Here is a 9,100-nt window from a genome sequence, read left to right on the forward strand (position 1 = left end):
TGTATGAATAATAATATTTAATATAAAAACACTTTAAGTTTAACTGAAAACCTGAAGGGTGTCTTGAAATCCCATATGTTAGAAGTTCATGGAGAAACTGTACGGAATCATGAACACTTAATGAAGAGCTTTTCATGAAACTCTTGAACTATTCAAACTTACTTTTTTCCTTTTCAAGGAGCAGTTCACTCAGACGGCAGACACAGAAATTGGCAGTCATACAAGTCCCATTTAACAAGGGTCAAAAAAGTGAAAGGGAACTTCGGTCATTTAGCAGGTGTTAGCTTAATGAGCCATCTGAATAGCTCTATCTCAGTGTTTTTCATCAAATAGTAGAACTGTGCATTGCATCTATTTAAGCAAGAATTACAAAAAAAGTGAGAATTCACCTTAAGGTCTTCATGGCTGTTTTCTTTCTGCTAATGTTTGATTTGAGTACTTCAGATAGCAACTGAAACTTTTAATGATGTCATGGAAATAACTGTACATTGTTTGAGACTCTGCAGGGCTGGTTTGTTGCCATGGTGAATTGTTCCTGTGGCGTTGTCCACACATAAAACACTACAGCTCATTTACATAATGACTTATGTTTAGTGGCATGTTTCTCAGAACAGATCTTTCTCCTGTATTGTAAGTAATGTACAAGTACTGTGCACTGATATCTGTACCAATAAAAACATTCTGTATGTGGGCAGCTACACGTAACCACCAAGGCTCTGCACAGAGCTGATTTTATAGGCACCTGTCAGGCCCAGTTTTTTACAGCATCACATTTAAGAGTGAAATATCTCAACAACCGTGGGATGGACTGCCATGAAATTTTATATACACATTCATAGTCCCCAGAAGATTAATCCTACTGACTTTTCCTCTAGTGCTACGTATTTGTTTTTGGTAAAATACCCTGACTATTGCATGGTTTCCCACAACAACAAAAAAAATGAATACAAAAGCCTATGCTGCCCAGAAGATGAATTTTCATAGTTCCTATGACTTTGCTGTCCCAACATGTTTCTTGTACTACTCTCCTGATGACGAGATTTGTTGTTTTAGATATATATGCTGTATATGTCATGGCAACTATGCATGGATTGCTATGGAATTTGATACACACATCTGTGCCTCCATCAGGATTAATTATCATCAACTGTATTAATCCCCTGACTTCTGATCTAGTGAGTTTAATAATTTATAATAATCTGATACAATAATAAACTAATGATATTCCCATCAGCTTTGTGTTTAGTGGTAATTGGCAAATGTTTGCATGCTAACACACTAAAGAGAGTGACCATGGCAGATAATTAAACATGCTAACATGTCTGTAACTATGTTGTTCTGTGTATTTTTACCTCCACATGCATAAATGACACAACCTGCTTGTAATTATATATATAATATGAACTTGTCATATAATCACTAGAATGCTGAATGAAATGGAAAGTCATGTTTGGACAGAGGCTGTCAACTGATGTTTGATTGAGTTTTAAAGACAGACACACACTCAGGGTTACCAGATCCTCTAAACGATGGTGGAACTAATATATTGCTGCTAATTAGAAATGAGCGATAGGGAAGGAAGACATGCATGTAAGGGGGGAAAGTGGCATAAAAGAGCCATAAAAGTAAATGCAAGAGAGAGAACAAGAGTCACAAGGGCTGAGACTTTGGCAGTTTCCTGCCAAGGCCGACAAATGACAGCCAGCACTAATTGCGAACATGTCACACTGCTTGAACCACATCACAGTCAAACATTATGGACTGAAAGGACTTTTTCAAGACTAGATGAGTCAAGTGTTCATAACTTGCATTAGATTTTGACTTCAAAAGCATCATGTGAAAATGTTAGTCAAACTTACCTGATGATTGTGCTCACATGAACGTCTATCCACCATACAGTAAATGCATTACTTCCAACCATAAACTTACATGACCTTTGCATAGGATTGCTTTTCATAGAGGCCTTAGACATACCAGATCTTTGAGTTCAAATAAATGTTGAGGAGGAATATTATTCTGCAAGTGCATGTCATACTTTTTGCTTCAGATTTTTAAAACTTAGCTGTTTGTTGAGGAAAACCTTGACATGTCATTAAGACCAACCACTGTGCAGTGTGTTTGTCTAGTCAGGTGAGAGAAAAGTTCACATTCATGTCTGAGTAAAAGAGAGAACTGTCAATAACTTAAATTGTCAAGTCTACTTGAAATAAAATCTCCATAAAGCCGTTCATCTGTGATACTGCCAGAGTGCAATGAGTGAAATGAAATTGTAAGCTGGCTTTGCCAGACTAAGCTTACATATGAAATAGCATTTTAAGCTCCTCTTGAAGCTTTTATTTTCTACTAGCATTCATCCATTATCTATAAATGCTTGTCCTTTGGAGGGTCGTGGGTGGCTTGAGCCAATCCCAGCTGACATTGGGCGAGAGGAGACATAGCTCAAGGCAGGACAGGTCACCAGTTCATCACAGAGCAACCATACACACTCACAATCACACTAATGGGCAATTTAGACTCATCAGTTAACCTCCGTGGTACTGGACTGTAGGAGAAGGCAAGTATTGGAGAGATCAAGACTTGGCCCAGTCTGACAATTGATATTTACTTGAACTTGAACATGAAAACCATATGATAAAAAAAATTAGATTGAAACAATTCTGAGATATGTGGGTGCTAACCTCAAAAACAACACAGCAAAGAACATACCAACATATTCAACACCATTCTGTCTGCTTTTTATGGGATGAAACAATAACGGTAAGAGCATCATACTGTGGAGGTCAATAGACCCGAAAAGGGTCTCCAGTAGGAGCATTTCCAACAAACCACAGCAGTGAGCCTTCAGTGTTACTGAGATGACCTCAACATCGCCTTGTTGTATCAGCCTGACAAATGTGAAGCTCTACACCTTTGTGTAAAGCATGACTGTTCCTACCCTGCAGAACATCAGGCTCACTAACACAATCCAATCTACCCTGATCATCTCTGCCTTGTTCATCATATATGAAAGAAGCAAAACTCATGATGGTGACAGTCCTGAAAAAAGTCATGATGGGTACATTATGGCATCTGTAGCTTATTGAAGGAAATGTGGCATGTTGCATAACGGCTCTCCAGCAGCACGCCATCTTTCTCCCTCCTGCTCTGCCGGTACATCATCCATCTTCCTCTTCGTCTTTTTATTTATTTATTTTTTACTTTGTATCTCTTTCCTGTCTTTCTCCCACCATCCTCTCATCTGTCTCTTTCATCTCTTCATTCCTCATTAACTGTCAGTTTATGCCACTGTACTTCAAGACTAAAGTACATCTACATTTAGGCATCTAAAATGAAAGTGATTTGCATCCACATTAGCGTTTCCAGGTTGGTTTTGTAGAGCCCTCTGTCCACTTTAAACACCTGAACAGCATGAGGTTAATAACAACAGCATTGCTGGCATTTGAAATGAATGACCATGGAGAAATTTAGGGGTGACTAATGGTTGTCTTCTTAACTTTACTGACACTGTGGCACACAGCCCCTGCACCCTAGTGGGCTGGATTAGGTCATCATCTTGCAAAATCACTGTTAACCACAAGACTGACACACTGCTGAGAGATTTAGTCTGGGGGGCTGAAATGGAAAGAAAAAGATGCATTAACAATGAGGGAGCTCACCTGTCCCATTTTCCCATGTGGAGTGCCAGCCAGTACATTAACAACACAGGTTTAATATACACTTGTGCACAAACATACTTATATACCTAAAGCACTTTTACTGTAAAGCCCTGATTAGCTGGAGCTGTTATTTAATAGGCTCCTCTTCACCTCATCTTGTATCTGCGTGTGTGTGTGAGAGAGTAGAGCTGTGACGGGTTATAAATGACTTAATATCAAAACTAATTACATGTACATGCATGCCTTTCATGCCTATTTGTGCTCTCTCTTTTTTTCTTTTTTGTTTCTATCTGAGAATTGTTTCGGTTTCTTGAAAGTAGTTTTTTCTGACAGTTGCGTGGCAGGCGGTCTGTTTGACGTGTTGCAAAATAACAATCCCACGTACAGAGTTCAGAGGTCATTCACAGGGTAGGCTCACAGTGAGAAGAGTCACAAACTGAACAAAAGAAGGAAAATAATAATAGCTTCAAAATGCAAAATTAAAACATTTTCATCACATTTTTGTGTCATGGGTTTTTTTTTTTACCCAGTGGTATGCTTGCCTCTCTTTTATCACTCTCTCTCTGCAGTACCTCTCATCACTCTTTCTTGTTCATTTCCTCTTTCCTTTCTTCCTCTGTCTCCTGCTCTTTCTTTTTTCCTCTTCCTCTCCCGGCTGCTCTTCTGTCTTGACAGCTCCAGTTAATTTAATGTCAGCTCTGCCAGCTCGCCTCATCACTTTAAGACAAACAGATCTCTGCACAGGAGAGTGTGAGATCGAAGGGGGTGAAGGAAGAGATGGGGTTAGGCGCAGGAAGAAAGAGAAAGAGAGAGGTAAGAATGGAAAACAAGTAAAAAAGAAAATCAATAAATGGGTAACAAAGGTAAAAAAAACAACAACAACTGATTGGTAAAACTCATACACAAGAGTCTGCACTCAGCTTTCCCACAATCCTTTGCCTCTTACAGAACAGGCAATTACAATTTCACAGGTTAAAATTAAAATCCCCCATGGTATGTGTGTGTACTGTGTGTGTGTGTGCGTGCGTGTGTGTGTGTCTACTTCATGAGATAGAGCAGGCTGTCAAAGTGATTTCAAGCTGTTTATAGCCTAAGCTCACAAAATGGATCCTCGTACAGCAAAAGGGGGGCAAAGAATCTAAATCTCTTCCCCCCTTTTTTAAAAAGAAAACTAATTCCTTGAATATTAATTGCCTGGCTTGACGATCGGCTTATTTGTTTGTGATGAGGCTGCAAAAGAAAAGTACCCATAATCCCTGTCTCTCTCTCTTTCTCTCTTTTGCTCTCTCATGCTGTCTACTGTCTGTATTAATCTCTCTTTCTGCCCTTTTCCTTCGCTCTCTATAAATCTTTCTCTCTATCTATCTTTCTTGGAGCATGTTCGTCATTTGTAGATTTTTTTTTTTCTTAAAAGTAGAGCATTTTTGAGTCAGTGTAGCCGTGTCATTTAATATCGAAGTTATATATCTAATTTCTCATCCTGCTTTATTTACATCCCTGAAGATTTATGGCCCACGTCAGGTTTCATTTTCAAGCCCCAGAGTGTAGTTTGATTTATTCCCATTATAATAGTATCTCCACTTTCCAGTTCCTCTCTCAGATTCCTCACGGCATACTATGAAGGCTACAAGAGCTTTATAATCTCTGTAAGTGTTTGTATCAGTCATCAGTGTTTATAGGGTATCAGCCTTTATCCATCCAGGGAAAGTCAACACACTTGCTTTTATTTCAGAAACACTTTGGTTCACACTCACAGCGAGGATCTGCAGAATGTAACCACATACTGCTGTTGTCCACTGAGCTGCTTCACTGCAGCAGCTGAAGGCTGAACACTTTGCCCAAAGGCGGTAAATGTGTGGCTAGTGAAGGAGGGAAAGGCACAGACATGATGCATAAACTCGTATTTTAATTGACAAACTGATTTATTTAACGTCTTTAACGAAGTATAAAGACAAATGAGTGGTTGTGGTGACGTTAAAGACACAGACTGCTCTGCTACCTGTGGATATGCTTCTGCATCAGAGAAAATCTCTGGCATGGGGTTGAAACTCAATTAGATACACTGAAAGTAAGCATGCTCTGTGTGTTTATGTGTAAATGCATCATGCACATGACCTTTAGTTTATTAGCGTGACAGTGCCCCATGTTGTGTTTCCTGCTTGTAAAGACTTCAAAACAGTGAGCATGTCACAGCTACTGTAACACCCAAGTGTTGGTCACGCTTTCCTACACATCACCTTGATTCACTTTACATATTAAATTGGAAATGTGCACCTCTGTTCTAAAGCCTCTTAGACTGCAACATTAAAAACTATTGTTTTAAAGAGTTTACACTAATGACATGAACATAACTTGGATTTGTTGGATGAATACTTTTAGCTCAGGATATAGGTTTGGCATGTTTTTTTTGCCTGGAGCGTAGAGTCTGATATATATAGTTAGATTATAATCACAATATGATTGAATCTCTTTTTATTTGTGTGAGTTTGTTTGCGTTTGCAGTCTGTGTTTCACGTCTATTGCCATAAACAGCCCGTGGATGTGTTCTCTAGCTGACAGTGCAGACATTTGCTGTAACAACGTGTCACATCTCTTCCACGTACATGGTGTGTGTGTGCATGTGTGACACATCAGACTTTCCAGAAACTCAGACTGATTCCCTTATTCTCCTCTCGGCCACCTTCTCTTTGCTGCTGTCTCTGTACATCAAGGGGAGTAGCAGTATGCAGCCAGGGCTAACAGCGCATTTTTCACCGAAGTTGAAACATTACCAACTTGAGCACTTGTCTTCGCTGCCTAAGGTTAATCTACATATCCATGTGAGTTTGTATACATTAATGTCACCTCTAAATTTCACATCACGTTGCATCTGAATGCAAAGGATACAGCACACTCTAACAGCCCATAGTGCAACTGCAGGGCAGCATTCACACTGTGTTACCGTTATGCTGATAGGACAAACTGAACCTGCTACAGAGCAAACAGGTTTTTTCTCTGCATGAGTATGGAAGAGCAGATAGAAATCCTACAGCACCTGTGAGTGGAGTGATTACAGAATGCTTCGGGCAGGGAGCGGAAATAACTGCCACTCCCCTCCACTCACTTACTCTCTCTGCTTTATACTGACTTGGGACTTGAGCAAGGTTGATTAGGTCAAGATTCAAGATTCAAGATTCAAGTTTTTATTTGTCACATGCCTAAAAGTACAGGTACAGTGGCAGTGAAATGAAGGTGACTGTCGCGACTGTGCAAAAAAACACTCAAAAGGATAACAAGAAAATAAGATAGAAAAGAAGAACCTCTGTCAGGGCTCTACTCATTCACTTTCATCTACATGTTTCTGAGCTGTCCTCGGGAAGCAGCTGAAGCCCTCTTCTCTAACCTGTAGGGCTCTTTAGCCGAGTGGATGTCACACTGCTGGAGTCAGCGATGTCGCGTTGAAGGACATCCTCTCTCTCTGGCTGTCTACTCTGCAACAATATAGATAGATGATCTTCGAAAGCCACTTTTCCCGCACAGTCCAGTGGCAGCCACAGAATATGTGGGAAAAATCTTTGCATTTTTGCATTTAGAAATATTGGTAATACTTGTGTTCCAGTCATTTAGATAGACACACCACAGTGTTTATTCCAGTAGCTGTGTGGTGTACAGCTGTAAGGTTTCAATGACAGTCCTGATGGACTGTAAAGTGAGCAGCACTTTTCGGAAGTCAAACTCTCCCGTCTGGCCCCAGTTTTGATTTTCACCATCTGCTACACCACTCTCACTCATAGGTCTTTAAAAGCAGTAATTACAACTAAATGCATTGGTAAGCAAATCTGAGGTTTTTGCATTTCTTAGTGTAAAATCCCACAGTTACACATTTTTAGAGCCTATATGGTGTCCCTGCAAAAAAAGAAAAATCTAAACACTCCCAGAAGATTTGGAAGTTTCCAGAGCTCGCCCAGACCGTATCAAGTAATATAACATCTCCAAATGTTGTGTTAAGTGAGCTTGGAATGCTTGGGTAAATGAGTTCTTGCAGGGTGTTAATGTATAAACCCAGCTGAGCAGGGCTCACACTTTGGAGAGGACACGCTTATGGAAAACATATTTTACCCTGCGTAGGATGGCGTAAAAGCAATCTCTCCCTCTGTCCTTCCTTTTAGTTGAGTAATATTGTTAAATATTAATCTAATATTAGATGCTGTACGATTAGTAACAGCACATTTTGCTGACCTGTGCCTTTATGCTTCCCACGGTATGTGTCTGTGTGTGTGTGTGTCTTCATATTCTCAGTAGTGTTAAGGGCATTAAAGTGTGAAAGCGTTTCTAAATTGCTCTTAAATTGCTCTAGGGAGGGGTTAGGTGGATATATGCCCTGCAGGGCTAATGGAAGGAACATCACTTTTCCATGTAGAAGAAGAAACTGCACATTATACTAAACACAAAATGCCTCCTGTGTGTATACATATGAAAAACAAACTCACATACACTGCTTTCTCCACCGTCTTAGCCAGGCTCATCATCCTCCTCGGATCATCTTCCCCTTTTTTTTTTTTTTCGTATTCGTAACTTCATTCTTCTCCTCCTCATCGGTATGAAAGAGGAGAACTTGATTTCTCCCACTCACTCTCTCTCTCTCTCATTTCCCCTCCTTCCCGTTTTTTTTATCTGTCTCCCTACCCAGTCAGGTTTAATCCTGTTAGTCACGGTAGATATATGGGGTCCTGCTCACTCTGTTTGACTCTCTTCCAGAGAGACATTCCCCAGAGAGACCCTATGGAGTTGCACACACGCACACACTGCACACAAATGTAAGCACACACTTCTGCAGGGAAACATGCGTTTACATAAATACACATAAATACACACATATATGGATACACACACTTTCGAAACTGAATGTCTGGATCAAAAGTAAGTTTGAAGATTTTATGAACTACAGAAGAAAGTGGTGGCTCCATTTAAAATACATTACACAGTACATTATGCAGTGTACTGTGTGGTGCCTTTAAACAACATATCCATATACTTTGGGTAATGTCTTTGATGCATGAAATGAAACACCAAGTTAACCATCAATACGACCGCAATCTCACAGTTGTGAAATCACTTTAAGTATATTATTTCCTCTTAATCATTTCTTTGGTCAGAAGTTTTTCCATCCCGACACGTAAAGTTTCTTTATTTTCACAGTATTTACTTGTATCCACCATATGAAGGCATGGAGACTTCTTTTTGTCTTAGGTTAAATCAAGTGAAAGACGAGACCGAAATAGAAATTTTGATTCAGACTCTGAAACAGCGGAAGAGAACACACGATAGATTGCTCTTCTCATATCAGCCCACTGACATGTTAAGATTACTCCCTTATTCCCTGAGATTACTGTACCATAAAAGATCATTAAATCTAGATTTCTCTAGCGTGTTGAGGAGGATGTGAGAATGTAACCTACATCTCT

This window comes from Larimichthys crocea, chromosome XIII (assembly GCF_000972845.2).
Source record: "Larimichthys crocea isolate SSNF chromosome XIII, L_crocea_2.0, whole genome shotgun sequence".
Lineage (NCBI taxonomy): Eukaryota > Metazoa > Chordata > Actinopteri > Sciaenidae > Larimichthys > Larimichthys crocea.